General features: G+C 40.1%; 1 long non-coding RNA gene across 1 annotated transcript; it reads right to left on the reverse strand.

The window, feature by feature from the left end:
• Positions 1-2,983: 2,983 nt before the first annotated feature.
• Positions 2,984-7,656, reverse strand: LOC110889210. Its single transcript, XR_002563457.2, has 4 exons — positions 7,272-7,656; positions 4,349-5,989; positions 3,284-3,640; positions 2,984-3,204 (listed from the first exon to the last, which is right to left on the reverse strand). It is a non-coding gene; the product is annotated as an uncharacterized LOC110889210 (long non-coding RNA).
• Between the last annotated feature and the right edge of the window lie 376 nt (positions 7,657-8,032).

Below are 8,032 nucleotides of genomic sequence, written 5' to 3' on the forward strand. Positions count from 1 at the left end.
AAGCTCACTCCACATCACCGAGCAAAGCTACTTCAAGGCAAACTCGGTATTGGAGCGGGAAGGTAAGTGGCTCCAAAACGAACGCAGATAAGCGCTCTAAACGAGCCCTTGTCGAACAACAAGCGTCCGAACAGTGGCAACAAGTCTGCTTATGACTTTGTTTGCCTGCCTATGGGCCGCATAGAATAAACAATGGTGGGCATACCCTTGCCTATGACCATGTTTATTTACCCATAGTACAAATCTACATTGTTCGACCAAACATGGCCAACAATAACGCAACGAGGTAACCGCAAAGGACGTGCGGTTACTAGAGAGCTATGACGACGAACACGAAAACCCAACAAAAAAGGGATCGTCATCTCGAGACTAGATGCTGAACATAGAGCTTGAGCAAAGCACTTACAAGCATCCACTACTTTTGATCCCAATCTCAGAGATTGATCCAAAAGTTTTCTTTTCTTCTTCATGCACCAATTCAACAATTGGTTTGAAGACAAAGACCACCTCTCAGAGGTTGAAAGCCTGTGCACACCTTTAAACCACCATCTCAGAGGTTGGTTCGAAGTTTGTGCAGCATTACTAACAAAGTCTCCAAGAGACCTTCGGCACAACAACAGGTGGCAAGCCACCTGGTGACATAAATCGGCTGAGAATTTCGCATCAGACGAAATTCCTTCACCGATACGGAAGAGGCGTCAGATGACCCTTCCAGACCTCCAGCTTGATTTACATACAGAAAAGACCACACATGGTCTAGGATCTTCTCCAGACTCCAAACTACCTTCCAAACACCATAAGTCCAGTACTCCTCCCACATACAACTTGTATGTGGCAGCAACACTAGACTGGGGGGACTTGAAGGGGTATGGTCCCAAATCTCACGTCAGCATCGACCGCGAGTGACCATTACCCTTATCAAAACCCCCATTAGCTAACAACCTACTTGTGCCCATGCGAGAACGCGTCGGCACAAGGGTTGAATCCAATCTATCTAGTAACGAAGGAGAACTTACATGGAACATGAGAACGGTAGAGTGATGCGACATAGTATCACATCTGGTGTATGAAAACGGAAGTATTCACAGCGATGCGGCCTCGCACCGCATCCAGTGAACACTTCTATCAATACAAGAAAGCCTTACCTTAGACATAGAAAAAGATGAACATAACGGTGCGGCTGGCACCGCACCATATGGGCATTTTCGTCACGACAAGGGATGCAGGCAAATAGTCTCCGCGGACGACGATGCGGCTAGCACCGCATCTCGCGTATTCCTTGGTCACAAGTAGGAGACGCGGTAACTTCAGACGTTACCGCATGTAGCGATGCGGCTTGCACCGCATCCTATGCACTCAACAAGTGGGACTGACACCACAATGCAAGTAGCACCAATGGCAGTTACCTGTCAGAGCTACGTAAGCAATGGACTGACGTGGCGTAACCTCCACAACCGACAAGCCTGACACACCTGCAAAGGTGCAGCACGTCGTCAGTCCATCCATCATCATCCTCCTTCACTCCTCGGCTATAAATACCAACCCCAAACCAGGTTTGAGGTATCTCTTCACAACTCTCTCACTACTACTACTATCTTACTTTGCTTCTCAAGCAAACTACTGATTCTCACGCCGGAGAGTGGTAACAAGGAGCACCCCCCACCCCATCCTCCTTGTTACGAGTCACGGCTTGTTTCCTTGTGCAGGAGATCAACCACCGGTGATCCAGCCAGCGATCCTCGAGAGGAAGGGATTAACCCTTCTTGACGAGACCAGTGTGTTAACCCTGCCCGGTTAACCATTGTTTCATCAAGTAGCTAGTTTCAGACTGAGAAAAAAATTGTATCATGAACAATAAATAATTAATGAATGTTCACTACAGGAGATAGCATCATGTCGATTGTTGAGTGGCCAAAGGTTCCTTAAATCTTTTGTTTTTTTACAAATTAACATAAAGAGACTGGGCCACTAAAGAATTACAATACTTTTTCTTGGGCCTACCCCCTTCCAAGCGAGCATCAAGCATTTAACAGACATATGTAGTGGTGCACAAAAAACCCGAACCTGGACCCGAACCCGAAAATAAAACCCGGAACCGGGTATTATAAAACCCGAGTTTTTTATACCCGAACCCGACCCTATCCATAGGGTAGGGGTTGGGTATGCATTTCTGTTATAAAACCCGAACCCGGAACCGGGTTTTTTTATACCCGTTTTCAACCCGGAACCGGGTTTTTTCAATACCCGGTCCGGGTTTCCCAATACCCCGTTCAGGTTTTTTCGTTTTTTTGTGTGTTTTCGAGTTTTGTACCTTGGTAACGACTATATAGCCGTTAGAAAGTGTATTATGATCATTTGTTTGGTTTACATTGTATCTCTATACCCTATAAAAGGGCCTTTGATGACGAACAATAAATGAAGACGATCAAGTTATTCGAAGCTATTTATGTTCATCATCTTATTCGATTCGGTTCAATGACTATTTAGGTGTCATTTATTTCTATGTTTTATGAAATAAAAAGGTTTTGCATTTTATATATCTATGATTTATCCAAAAAAAAATGAATACTCGAGGCATACCCGAACCAAACCCGAACCCAAGTTGATCCATACCCGACCCTACCCGAAAATAGGGTATTATAATACCCGGGTATTAGAAAACCCGACCCGAACCCTACCCGAACCCGGGTATATAGGGTATACATTTTTTATATAAAACCCGGACCCGACCCGGGTATTGTCAATATCCGATTTTGTAGAACCCGGTCGTACCCGAACCCAGTTCCATACACGGAACCAGGTATTCAGAAAACCCGATTTATGCACCACTAGACATATCCACTTAATTGTATGCGTGTTCAGAATGAGTTAAGCTTGTTGGTATTAATTAAGAAGGTGTGAAGATGAGACATGTCAATTCTTTTCATATAACTATGCCAAATATAAAAAGCATAAATGCTTAGAACCCCAAACACACTAAAAATTAAAAGCATCTATAGGTTAAACCACATAAATCCAACATTCAAATTAAAACGACACCATAAATCCAAACATAATTTTAAACAAACACAACGATAAATCCAAACATCGTTTCAAACAAACACACCGATCCCAAATAAAAACAAAACGATTAACAGAGCTTTAAAAGATGCAACCAAGATTCATCATTCATCACCAAAACCAAATAAGATGACCATAATTTCTCTGCAAAACCAAAAACATGAAAACAATTAGGGTGGAGGGAGTGGTCACCAAATGGTGAGTATTTAAACAATTTTCTAACCAATAATGTCATGTCATGTCAAGTGCCCACTCTACGCCCCATTTTGCACTCAATCACTAGCAATGGTCTAATACATGGAGAGTGGTAAACAATTTAAAAAAAATGTGATTGGTTGAAACCATTCACCCTCTCTCTCCCACCTTTCTCTTCTTCACCGAGCCGGTGACAAGTCACCGCCCAAACCACTCACTGCTCACCGATTGAAGGCCGGAACCACTTCGCCGCGCGGCAAAGTCCTCTCCCCGCTCCACTCACCGAACCCACTCCGCCCACCCTTAGGTGTCCAGATGTATGTATATATAGGGCTTGTTGAAAAGAGAGACATCATACCCTTCATGAAGTAGATAGCTTGGCTCCCTACAAAATGTAAACCAATAGCTCGAGTAACTATATTTGCCATAAAAACCTTAACTTTTTATATGAAAAAACTAGAAAACAAACAATTAGCATTTCAACGAAAACCATAAAATATGAAAATCAACTTAACTTTTTATACGCCTAAATCAGTTTGCAACTTGTAATTGTTACGTTTATACTTAGTGTGATCTAACGGTTGTTGGATCAAGTCGAATAAAAATTTGTTGGCCTTCAAACAAAAAAATCAGCTTGCAACTAAAAGTTAAAAGCTCACCAGCGGGCAGCGGCCAATCAACTTAACATTGACTTACCTCAGTTTTAGCACCTCCAATGCAACTACCAAAACATCCTATGTATATCATAGTATTTTTCTAGGGTCGGCCTTTAATGAAGTTAACTTTTCAAAAAAAATATCATAGCATTTGCTTTTGACTTTTGAGAGAAAAAAAATACAATGTCCGTTCAACTTTATTTAACTCCTATTGTTTAAAACTAGGATTGAGAGCAAGTAATCTTATGTTTTCAACAATGCATATATTCATTTACATTTCTATGGTGGTAAACCTTTAGCCTAACCATAAAATCAAATTAAGTAGTTTTCCTCTAATGACAGGGGCAAAAGGTTTTAGTACTAAAAAACATGGAATATGAGTGTAAAATAACAAACCGCATATTTAAAATTTGAAAATGTAAATAATGGAAACATACCTTAAATTTAGCAATGTGAAAGCGTTGTGTTATCAGGGACTTGATTATCCCAAAAGCCTCATTCTCCTCGTTTTCTTGGATAGTAGCAAAGCTAATTGAGTTGGCCGCAACGATTAAAAACTCAAAATCTTCTTCAAAGCTTAACTTCTAAATCATTAGAAAGTGATTTTCCAAAATATTTTTCAAGTCCATTTCGAAAAAGCAATCAGGTGCGATCACATGAATCACAAGTGCCCCTTGTTGGTGAAGAAGATGCTTAATGTTGTTGAAAACCAAGTCATTTATGAAGCCACGTGGGGGCGCACATGCTCCCACCATGGGGTAAATATCAAGATCGATCATGTCTACAAATACAAGATCATATGTGCGACTCTTGTAAGGATCACATGATTCAATGAGATCAATGCTTTGATTGGTCGCTTCTATACCTCCCAATGCAACAATAACATCACCCGCATCAAATTTATAAATTAAGTTCAAGCCTTCCCATTCATCGGCAATGGAAGAACTGAAATGTGTCTCTCCAAAGTCCTCAAGTTCACGATCCTTCTCTACACTCAATACCTCAGCATTAAATTTGTTCTTAGGAACTCTTTCAAGGTCTCCAAAACCTAGATATAACACTTGTATCTGAACAGCAGAATCCACAAACTTTTCGTTTAAATGGTTGTTAATTACTTTACTTCCATGTAACATACTTTTCGTTTAAATGGTTTTTAATTACTTTACTTCCATATAACATAGTTTGTGTATGCATATCGAGTTTCTCAAGGTCAATTGTGAAGGCTAATCCGTCTTGATTGCCCTCCACTAGAGTTTCCAAACTCTCTATGACAGATGCGCCATTTTGTTTAGCCTCCAAGACACAATCTGCTTGAAAGAAATGTGGGACATATTTGAGCCTCGTCCTTCTCCCGAATTGCATCCCAAGGCCCTCTTCTACAGAAATCTTAAGATCTTCAACATAATTTCCATACACCGAGTGATCTTGTGCATCAAATAGTTTGTTTACATATCGCACATTTTCTTGGTGGCTTAACCATCTCGGACTGCGGATGCCAACACATATATCCTGACTCTTCACGATTTATGGCGGGGAGAGTATTGGAGTTCACACTCCGAATTGAAAATCAAGATATACACAACTATTACCCAAACAGTGAGGAGATTAAAATCTCTGTTGTTGACTCGTATGTTTGTTTTCCGGTGGGAAAACCCTCTTTAGTGGCAACACTGTTTGTCCCGTATGGAAGAGAATGTGATATGTTGTATAGTGCACGCGGGTCGGTGTCGTTGTTACGGATGTGGAGATCTTTTAGACGACTATATGCGTTGGGTGATTGTTCTTTTGATTTCACCATGATCAGTCGCACCACATTTCTAAATTTGATTGAGAAGCCTCTTAAGACCGATATGTGTACTATACAACATATCACCTTCTTTTCCATACGGGACAAACAATGTTGCCACTAAAGGGGGTTTTTCCCAGCGGAAAACAAACATACGAGTCAACAACAGAGATTTCGATCTCTTCACTGTTTGGGTAATAGTTGTGTATATCTTGATTTTCAATTCGGAGTGTTAACTCCAATACTCTCCCTGCCATAAATCGTGCGCGTTCTTCACGGTTCAATGATGACACTGAGAACGAAAAGAAAAAAGTAAAAGAAGCAAATTAAAACCCTATATTATTATAATATTCGTAACCTGAAACCAAAAACCCTACTACATATTTATCTTTTTATATAGTCTTATCATAATTATTCTAGAATCTAGTTGACATCTCTCTTACCCATTAGGCCATGTGTAGTCATAAAGTCCCTTTGGGGGCGTTATGCGACAAATGGCACGCCACGTCATAGAGGGGCTTTATGAGGCGTTAGGGTGGAGGGAGTGGTTCAATCACTTTAGGGTGTTCGAGTTATTCTCTAGCCAATAATATCATACCTTCTCAAGTCGCCATTCCACTCCCCATTTTGCACTCAATCACTGGGAATGGTCAAACACATGGAGAGTGGTAAAGAATTTAAAAAAAATTGTGATGGGTTGAAAGGGGTTGAGACCCACCACTAAACGCCCCCTCCTCCTTCCCTCCTTTTCCTGCATCGGTGATTAGTCACCAAAGAAACCTCTCCCCGCTCACCGATCCAACACCGGCACCCCTTCCCCGTGCGGCAACCAAAGTCCCCGATTCCCCTCCCCGCTATGACTCCGTCCACCCTTATATCACTAGAGCCCTACCTCATCATTATTCAATTATTTCAATTTTTATAACTAATTTCAAACTTTATAAAATAAAAACAAGGAAAAATTACAAGTTTTGTCCTTTATCTATATACCACTTTTCAGGTGGTGTCCTTTTCAACGACTTTTGAAAAGTTTTGCCCTTTATAGGGAATTTTATTGCAAGTTACGTCTTTTAAACCTAACCCAGTTAAATTTTTCTGTTAGAACTTATTACACATGGGTAATTTAGTCTTTTTACTTGTTTAAAGGACAAAACTTGTAATTTATTCTGTTAAATCTTATTACACATGTAACTAATATAATTTATCTAGTTTATACAAGATAACAACAAAAAATCCCAAACAATATATTATATTATAATCCAATACATTTATTAGTAATTTAGTATCATTCATTTTAACGAACAGTTCGACCTCGATAGCCTTGAATCAAACCTCAATCAAACATAGGAGTGATCATCGACGAAGGTTCAAGAGCAGGGAAAGAACAAAAAGCTGACATTGAAATCGCGGTTCAAAAGCTCAATTCAGGTCCTAGAAACTACAAGTTGGCTATTCATTTCAAAAACCCAAAATCAATTCAATCCAAAAATCGCTTAAACGGTTACAGAATTATCTTTGATTTGTTAGGGCTTTTGATCGGAATGCTAAGATAAGTAGGATGATATGTTAATTACCTCAAGTGCTCGTTTCTAAATCTGCAATTTGATCTGACGGTTGTTAAGATGAAGTCTGAAAACAAAGAAACTTTTAGGGACACCTGCATGACAGGTGTTTTACAGATCTTAGTTATGAACAAGGTAATGGTTGCATGCGAGAGAGAGGGAGAGAGATGGTGTCGGTTCAGGCAATGTGTGGTAGTTAGATGATGGCGGTTGTGGTGGGTTTTGATGAGGAGAGAGGGGCAAGTTAGGGTGGTGGTTCTTTGTAGATCAGTTATCGGTGAAGAATGAGGTGGTGGCGGATGGTTGTGGTGGTGGTGGGAGATGGTGGTAGATGTGGGAGATGGTGGTAGATGAAGAGAGACAGAGACAGAGTACTGTGTGAGTTTATATTGAGGAAAGAGAGATTTTTTAATTTAAAAAAAATGTTATTAGCTTTTTAAAATTCCTTTCTTTTTATTTATTAAAAAGATTTATAGATAAATGAGTACAAAGACTAAACTACCCTTGTTTGACTAGATTTAAAAAAAAAAAAAAAAAAACTAATTGGGTTAGGTCAAAGAACGTAACGTGTAACAAAATTCCCTATAAAGGACAAAACCTGTTAAAATTCGTTGAAAAGGACACCGCCTGCAAAATGGTGTTAAAATAAAGGACAAAACGTGTATTTTTTCTTAAAAACAAACACCACCCAGAAATTCAAGTACCTCCCAGAAACCACCACCGGCACCTCCCAGAAACCACCACCGACAACAACTTCCATCACCAGAAACCGC

The sequence above is a fragment of the Helianthus annuus genome, chromosome 14 (genome assembly GCF_002127325.2).
Source record: "Helianthus annuus cultivar XRQ/B chromosome 14, HanXRQr2.0-SUNRISE, whole genome shotgun sequence".
In the NCBI taxonomy this organism is placed as follows: Eukaryota; Viridiplantae; Streptophyta; class Magnoliopsida; order Asterales; family Asteraceae; genus Helianthus; species Helianthus annuus.